Below are 9,198 nucleotides of genomic sequence, written 5' to 3' on the forward strand. Positions count from 1 at the left end.
CTGTGGAAGGGAGAGAAGTTCGCCGCAACTGAAATTAGGATTTGACCCCACTGTGCAAAAGCGGCAGACAACATCTCAGGAAAATCTCAAACCTCTGCTGGTGTGGGAGGCTGGGCTTCACTAAAAGGGACCAGGATGAGATTTTGTTCACTGTCGTGTCTGAGCTATGCTTTAGGGCAGGCTGGAAAAGTCTTCACTTACCCTGGTACTTCTGCTGTGGTGTGTAGTTTTGAGCATCTAAATTCTTCAAAACTAGGAAAACCCAAAACAGTTCTACCCCTGCCCCGGTCAGGACCTTACTTCAGTTCCTTGTTTAAGTCACTGCGCCTTTAGTGCAACAAAGCATTCATAGTCTCATACATCCTAGTGGATTAAAAAGGCAAATGACCTTGCATAATGGAGAATCCAAGCCCCAAATAACAAAACAGAAACTGGAGTTATGCACAGCACTTATAGAAAAAAAACAATCTTTCTCAGGAACAAATCATCCTAGTAAATTCTTCCCCTTCATGGAATTTTGGCAGTAGCACAGTTCGCAAACATCCTGGCTGGCTGGTCTTTTGCAGTTGTGTCTGTCTGCTCATGTTCTCTCTTCTTTTTTGATCAGTTATTAAAGCAGAGACCCCAGAACTTCTGCACTTAATTTGCTGTATTGCCATGAAGATACCTGCTTAACAGCCTCCCGCTTCTTCCTTCCAACAAACCACTCACCATCAGTTTGCTGGGTCTTTTTGTATGCAGGATTCCAGTGCCAGCACACCCAGTCATACAAGTAAATTATCTCTCAGAAATGCCTTTACCATGACAGAAACCTCTCTCCTAGCACAGATCCACTCATCTGTGGGAGGGAAAAATGAACTGGGAAACCAAAATGGCCCAAATTTCTGTTATTTTCTCTATTTTAGAAAGTTTGAAGGAAAGACCCCAGCTCTAACCAGCCCAGATGAGGTAGTGGCTGCATGGCTGGCTAATCCTGGACAATGGTAAACTTCTTCAAATTCAAGTATCTGAATTTCATACCTGAAACTTTAAAAAGGGCCTCCACTCTTTTCACTAAGAGCACTATAGTTTTCTCAGCAAGCCTTCTTAGTGAAGAGTCAAGGACAGCTTTGAGAAGAAAAAACAGATCTAAAATTCATGCTATGTTCACATTGGAACAGCACTGAACTGAGAGAATTCTCCTGAGATGTTTACCCCAAGTAGGAAAACTTTTCCCATGCCAGAGGCCTTGGGATTACAGGATAATTAAAGTTTCTTTTTTCTAATGAAGTTAATGCCCAGAGATTTCAGTAGAAAATTGAACAACCTCTAGTTTTGATAAAACAGTTATTCCATAAGGTCTGAGACCAAGCATGGTGGATTTTACGTGTCTGTAGAGTCACGTGGTTTCCTCAGTACAGTATTCATCATTGTCCAGTTTTGGTATTTTCTCAGTGTCCAAGAAAACTGGCAGAAAAGAAGCCCTCTCAAGTGGAAAGCAGTACACAATGCCTGCTAAGACATGACTACATAATCTAGTCAGCCTTATGTCTCCCAATGTATTGTTTTCCAGAAGAGTGTCACAGCAACGAGGCACATGGCTCAGAGCAACCCTGACAGCACAAAGGGAAACTTTAGGATGACTGGAGCTTCAAGCACCATCTCTCACTAGTGGAAGGGAGACCATCACTGAGTCTTGTTTTCGAAGTCTCATCTGTAAGAGTAATCCCTTGTGAACAGGCAGACAAACAGGCACAAACCCACAGTGAGTGTCTCTGTAGGCAGACAAAAGGAGCAAAGCTCTCTGCAGATGGGTTCAGCATCGCACATGCCCAGCAAAGTTGCCCATTTACCAAGATTGCTGGTGCCAATAGTGCTTTTTACTCCAAAAGTCTTAAAAACACCCAGCAACAAGAAAATCATGATACCTTTTACCAGTTATGGTCTACACAGTGTGGTTGAGCAAATCAGAGTTTCCACTTTTGGTGCACAGATCTCCTCCTGGCCATGGTCCCTGATGTGCTGGGGTGATCCCTGCCAGGACTCCAGCCTTGCCCATGGTGTCATAGCTGGAAGATCTTGTGTGTGGAAGTGAGGTGGCACTGTCTGTGTTGCCACCAGTTTGCTTGTTCAAACACAGCAAGAAAAATGCACCTGTGATGGAGCCAGGGGCAACCAGTGCCAGCACCCACTGCCTGTGGGGTGCAAGGGCAAAGGGGCGCCCTCCAGCAGGCTCCTGGGTATGTTGGCACCTGGTGCCAGTCAAAAGTTGCCTGAGTCAATGTGCACATCTCTGGAAGGTGCCTCTCCATGCACTACAGACCCTTTGCCTGCTCCAGAGGTTGGTGGCTTTGTTTCTGTGCCCTTTTTGTCCTCCAGCCCAGGAAGAGCAGATAAAAGCATCAGCCGAAAACAACGAAGGATATGGTCTCTTAACCCCCCTCCATGGGAGTTACCCTCACTGCTAACATCTGGATGCCAAAAGTATGAACTTTGTAGGACCTGTCTACCTTGTAGGACTGGAGGGAAGGCTGAAATTGCTAACGCAACCCCGTGTGCAGGCAGCAGCCCCCATCCCACCCCGGCTGCCATGAAAAGCTGCAGATCAGAATGCCAGCCAGTGACAGGCACCGCTATTCCTTTGCTTGGGGCACTGTGTCAAAGGGGGAGCTCGGTTCTCCATACCCAAGAGCAACAGTGACTGTTAAGAAATCCTGGGATAATAGCCCTTTTGATGGATGCTCAGCCTGTGCTGTTGGGATGCAGCGATTGTGGTGGAGCTGGGAAGGGGGAGGGGGCAGAGAGGCATATGACAGTGCTGATAACAAGTGGGCTTTGTATGCTGTGGCCAGGGACTTCCAGAGCTGCTCCAGTCCCCGCTCTCTCTTGAGGTAGTTTGGGTGGGAGAAGAGGCTACAAAAGCGCAAGCAAACGAAGATGACATAGGTAGGATTTTAATGACTCAGTCCCTGCTTCTTTTTAAAAGATGAAACGGTAGCAGAGCACCTCCTCCTTCCATTCAAGCAAGGTCTCTAGAGGAGAGGCTTCTCTGGGCTGGTGGTCTGTCTGCTGCAGTTCCTCCTGGACAGAGAATGCCCTCAAGTGGGTCCGTCTAGCTCATTTCCTTTGTATAGCTGTGTAGCTGGTGAATACTTGGAGCCCATGCTGGCCAGGGGCCTCATCTGCTTCTTGGCATCACTTGAAGGGTCTTGGTGATGCTGATGTAAAGTCTGGTGGTAACCTGGAGCACCCTCTTGGAAAAGAGCAGGGCAGGTCGTTGCCTCCAAACTAGCCTGTTCCAGTGATCCATGCAAGAAAAGGAACAAACCTAGGGGCAGACACCATGACAGAGGGTGGACCATGGGAGCACACAGCATCTGACTGACATTAACTCTGTCTGTCCCTGGGTCTACATCACCTGTCATCACTTGATGACACTGTCTTTTTTTCTGATGATGCATATTCTCTGTGGAATGGGAGATAGTGATTATGGTAGCTGGCTACAGATTGCCAAGCAAAACCAACTCCCTCCCCCCCTTCCTGTCCACCCCCCAAAAAAAAACCCAAAAGGATGAAAAACCCCACTCCAAAATGCCAAAACTACACACACTTTGTTACAGCAATCCCTGCCCCAACAGGAGATAAGCACAAACTCCCAGCCAGCGTGTGTGGTTGCTCTTAATAAACTTTGGACAGCTGGGGGATTTGGGGATGGGATTAGCTAATAAAATTCAGGCTCAATTAGCAAAGGAAACATGGAGATTCTAGCTCCCATTGGGAAAGATCTGGGCAGGATTCCTCCAGAGGGTTAATCGCAGAGCAGTTCGTGCTTCATTCACAAGTAACCAAGCTGCCTGCTTGTGTCATCCCATCTACGGCTGCGCTGCTATTGTAGTGGGAATGCATGCCATTGCCAAATACTCCCTTAGCCCTTGGACCCGGCTAAAACCCACTTTCCTGCCCATGGGCTGGGAGAGGGAAGGACTAACCGCAGCGGGGAGGGAGAGCAGGCATGCACGCAGGTGCAGAGAGCTGGCAGCCAAACAAAGGGAGATCGCAGGAGCAGATATGGGCGCTTGCAGGATACAGCCACGGCTTTCTATGAGCAAGACCAAAGGCAAGGGGAGGGGGGCAAAGGAGACTGTTTCTCATTGATGAGAAGATGCCGAGATGCGCCAGCAATCGGACACCAGTGCCGTGTTTAAAACTGGGACCCCTGGGCAGGGCTTCTGTTGACAGAAATGCTCTTTACTTGGCCAGCTGGAAAAGGCAGCAGGCTCACTATGCTGCTGGGGTATTTATCAGGACAGACTTCCAAGCACTCCTAAGCACTTTGGGATGAAGCAGGGCCCACATCTCTAAAGAGCTTAGTGAGCACCAGCTTCCAGACTTCCACTGAGATGAGCCTCATTGGAAAGCTGAACCAAATCCTCATGGATGCCTGCTGAGCATTCCCAGCCTCAGCTGGTTCCTCATTTCCAAAAGCTGCCCTCAAGTCTCTCATCCTCGGGGTGTTTTAAAGACACATGGCTCCTCAAGAGCTGAGACAGACTCCCTCACCAGACAGGCCTCTGCTTGCAGAGCTGGTGAACCGGTTCCCAGGGTGCGAGTTGCATGGGCATGCTCTCCCACGCATGGATGGGTTTTGCACAGCCCTGCCAGAGACTGGTTGCTAAACACTGGCTTTCTGTGGAAAGCGCATGGACTTTGAAAGGATGGGGGAGGCCCCAAAGCACTTGGGAGTGGAGGCCCTGGGAGAGGTTGTTTCTGAAGACTGGGCTCATGACTGGCAAAGGACAAGATGTTAATTGATTTTTCAGATCAGTTTTCAGTCAATTCTTGACTCCGGAGACAGGAGTCAGGAATCAGACCAAAGAAGGGTGGTGAGGGACAGGGCTTAAGCCAGGCAAAGAAACTGACCCAGGAGATGGAGCTTGCTTTCCCAGCCTTCCTTGGATAGAGGGGCAAATGTCTCACAGAGTAAGGTAATAGTCCTTGACCAGTGCCAGGCAAACACAAAAAACATGTCAAACAGCTCCACAGCTGTCAGGTTGGGAAGCAAACCCAAACCGCTTCTTCCTGGTTCAGTATCTGGGACTCTCACAGAAGAAGCAGCAGCCTCTGTCACTGTGGAGCAGCTTTGTGGGAGACAGCAAACACCACCTGTCCTCATGTCCAGGGTCTGACACTCCCACCACAGACAGAAAACATAGCTAGGCCTGGAAAAGCCATTGGCATGGAAGAAGCAGACACAGGCACGAGGCACTGCAGGAGCACACACCCCTGATTTCTGCCGTTCTCCAATGAGACTGGCTTTTTTCGTTGCTTCTCATCAGTGTTTGGTGTTTGCAGGCACTAGGAAACATTTGCTCCTTGCACTCCTTCCAATGGAGCGTGGGAAAAGCCCTCACCCGAAGCAAAAAATCATGGGAATTTGCTTTCAAGTCTATTCTTCTCACTCTCTTTCTCTCCAAGTGAAAAGCCCTGAGCTGGCTTTTTTTTCCTTTGCAAGGCAAGTTTTCTGGCCAAGACAAGCTGCTGTTTGTCTCTCATGCTGTCAGCAGAGTGACAGGCATCAGTATGATGAGGGGCAGTGGCAATCAACCAGGACAGAGGGAGTGGCAGCAGGCTGAGCTAGGCCTGTGTGCATCTTCTTCCCCTCCATTTTTAGATAAGGGAGACAGCATTTTTCAGCTTCAGTAGAAAGAAATACGACTTATTTTGAGGGGTATTTTACTCCCAGAGGATATATAGAGCCCTTGGTTTGATGTTTGGCTCACTGAGGCAGGCAAAGAAGAATTGAAAATTAGCATTGAAAAAAAAAAAAAATTGAGGCTTGCCCCTCTGCTTCCTAGATCTGGAGTGAATAGGTAGTGAGGAGAAATAGAAAAGGATCCTCCCCCGTCAGGAGCAGGACCAGGGTTTCTCTCACCCTTGATCCAGTTGCCACATGATGGATCTGCCCAGTGAAGGCAGACCCTGTGCCAGCCCCTGACACACACAGGCAGCAAGTGCTGTCAGCCCTGTGTGCCAAAATCTCCAGAGGGCTGGGGTGGAAACCCACACTAGTCTGGCTGCTCACTCCTTGCCAGCACCTCAGCCTCCAGAGAGCTTGGAAGGAGGTGCTTCCCTCCCCACCAGCAAATATCTGACTCCTCTCCTGGCCTCTCCATCTGCCCAGGAGGCCTGGCTGTGTGAGTCTGCAGGAAAGCAAGTGGCTTTCAGCAGCCTATTTGCAATGAGGCTGGGATGATGCAGGGAGTCAGGGAATTTTCAAGCAAGAGGAAGAGGCAAAGATATGCACTTCCTTGCCTTGGGGACTGGAACACTCCTTCTCCAGAAAATAAGGCTGAAGGCCCCAGTAGGTGTCTGCAGAACTCAGGAGACCATGTCAAACCTGAAGAAAATGAAGCCCTCAGGTAGTCCTGATTGCTCTGCCAGAGCAGGCCGTCACTGCAGGAAGTGAGCTCCCTGTGCCCAAGGATGCTGCTGGGAGGGGAATACAGGCACCCTGCCCTCTTGCCTCCCCACACAGCCCTGTCTCCACTATTACAGGGCGACCCTGGGGAACACCAAAAGGACAACTGTAAATCCTGATACAACCCAAGAGACCCACTCTATGCCTGCGTAAAAGAGTGAGGAAAATCCTCTAGACCCTGAAGTCCAAGGCAGACCTCTTAGTCTTTCAAACTCCATTCTGAAAGTAGCCTGATTCTCTCACCTATTTTTCTTGTGTGAAACTCCCTCCGCAAGAGGCGCTTTAGGTGTGCAGCTGTAGAGAGAGCCAGATCCCAGAGGAGGTGTTTGCTTTCTCCATCTTCCACACTCACACACCCTTTTTAAAATTGTTTGCACATCAAGAAACGACTTGCCGTTTTGCAGCCTCCCAAAGGGAGGCAGGGATTGAACTCGTAACCTGAAACTGCCTCTCAGGGAGACAGCCAGCACCCACCTCCCTCTGTTCCCACGTCCCCTCCCCTGCTCATCCCCGCCTGAGCAGCAGCCATGTCCTCCCCTCGCTCTGTTCAGCTCTTCAGCAGCTACACCCTTCACTGATAATGAGCACAGAGAAAGAAAGCACAGAGCTGCCATTCAGGGCCTTTCTCAGACACCAAAACATCTCTGTGCATTAATAATCCTTTTCAAAAGCCCCTTCCTTGCACACCCCCCCCCCCCCCCCCCCCCTCTAGTCCCCGATGCTTTTCAGGAGCGACTGTGATTCATCTGAGGTGCAAAACAGCACGGTAAAATTTTAATACAGCCTGAACATGATGTGAGAGTGCTCAACTGCCTTCTAAGCAGCCTGCCTGTTTCCAGCTACTGCTTTGAAGGCAAGATCACTTCAGCGCTGTGTGAAGAGCTTCAAAGAGAATATTTGGGATTGATTTTGACATGACTCAGAGAAGGCAGGAAGCCTTCTAACACAGTTCCCTCAAAGGATGAGCACCAGCAGAAGAACGTGCAGGCTCTCACCATCCCTCCCTGCTGGGGGTTGGCTCAGTATGTGGGGAGGCCAGGGAGGACCAGAGCTGCGTGTACCTGTAGGACACCCACCAAGTACTGTGGCCATGTCCCCATCTCCACAGACTGCTGTGGGAGAAATTTCCCTGACCATTGGTTTTATTGCATGCTCACAGCCCTGAGACCAACGGTCCGCCCCCAGCTGTGACTCCAAGGATTAGAAAGCAGGGGAAATTTCTCCATGCCCTGGGGTATGTGTGATAATGGGAAAAGTATGAAAATAAGGCAAAACACTGGGATGAGTCCAAACAGAAAGAGATGCTGATAATACCCAAGGACTTCTCTACAGCCAGTAAGCAAAAGGGAAACAAAACCAGTGTGTCAGAAAGTGGGAATAGGAGGCGAGTGAACACAAGGCAACAGCAGAGGCAGAGGAGGGTAATTCTCAGGAGCAGCTTTGGAAACTTCCAGGAGCCAGCAAACACCTTTCAGCTTTGCTGCTCTCCTCAGTGTTCCTTGAGTCCCTGGGCCTCTCCAGGCCTGCAAACAGCAAAGTACTGCTCTCCTCTAAGGAAATGCTCTGGCCCTGGAGATTCTCATACTCAGCCTGGGGACACCAAGGCCAAAGCAAGAGGCTGAGCTCCACATCTCCAGGTGTCCTGGTGATCTTGAATTGTCTCTGCCTCCACACCACAAGCGGAACATCAAGCAGAACCACCTTGTCACAAGCAGGGGGGACCTGTACTGGTACTGAAGAGCTCTCTGTACTGGTTTGAAAGCAAAACCAGTGAGACTCCAAGTCAGAAATAAAATTTAATAGAGAAGAAACAAACAACAAAAAAAAGGTAAAAATAAAATAAAATAAAATAAATTCAATAGTACAAAGGACCACTGACAGAGTCGGAATACAAACCTGACACCCTGTTGGTCAGGGTGTTGGAAACAGTCTGAAATAAGTCCTCCTGGAGTGACAGATGTGGCTCAGTTGGAGTAGAGATGATTCTCAAGAAAGGGTCTCGGGGAATCCAGTGGAAACAGCGAATGTTGGTGTTTGGGATGGCTGGTTCTATCCAGCTGGAAAGACTTTGGCTCCTCCCACTGGGTGGAGAATCTCACAAGGGAATGAGGTAATGTTATCAGTCATGTGAGAGGCTTTAAATGGCCCATTCACAGGTGATGTCCCTCGGAGGAAGAAGAGAGAAGAAGGCACTGCCTTATCTGGTGTTATCAGTTGTCCCATTAACAGAAGGCACCCGCCCTCTTTTCCCCCCTAGAGTTACAAGAGATAAAGAACAATATCTCCCAACCGGTTTCAACAGATGAATATAGAATACACATTTTTGGTTACATTTTTCAACCCAAGACACTCTCACAGGTCCTTCTCTGACCATCCATTCCCATTTACTTGACAAACTAGCCCCAGTAGTATATGCAAGCCAGGGCTGCATCTGTGCTGACGCATCCTGAGTGTTTGTGGTTACTGAGAGAAGAGCAGCTGGAGCACTTGGCCTGGCTGTCAGGGAGCAAGTGCAGGGAACATCCCACCCTAGACTGTACCTAGCCTGGGAAACTCCAAAGGGGGCTTCTTTAAAGGAAAATCAGTGGATTTCAGAGCTAAACTGTATTTGCCAGAGATTTGTCAGACATGCTTCCTAGAACATTTTCAAAATGGAGCTCTCCAAGTCAACTGGGAAGTGACTATGGCATGTGTATCAACTATATCAACCTTTGACCAGAGTTTGCTCTGGGAGCAAACAG

Source organism: Prinia subflava, chromosome Z (assembly GCF_021018805.1).
Source record: "Prinia subflava isolate CZ2003 ecotype Zambia chromosome Z, Cam_Psub_1.2, whole genome shotgun sequence".
Taxonomy (NCBI): domain Eukaryota; kingdom Metazoa; phylum Chordata; class Aves; order Passeriformes; family Cisticolidae; genus Prinia; species Prinia subflava.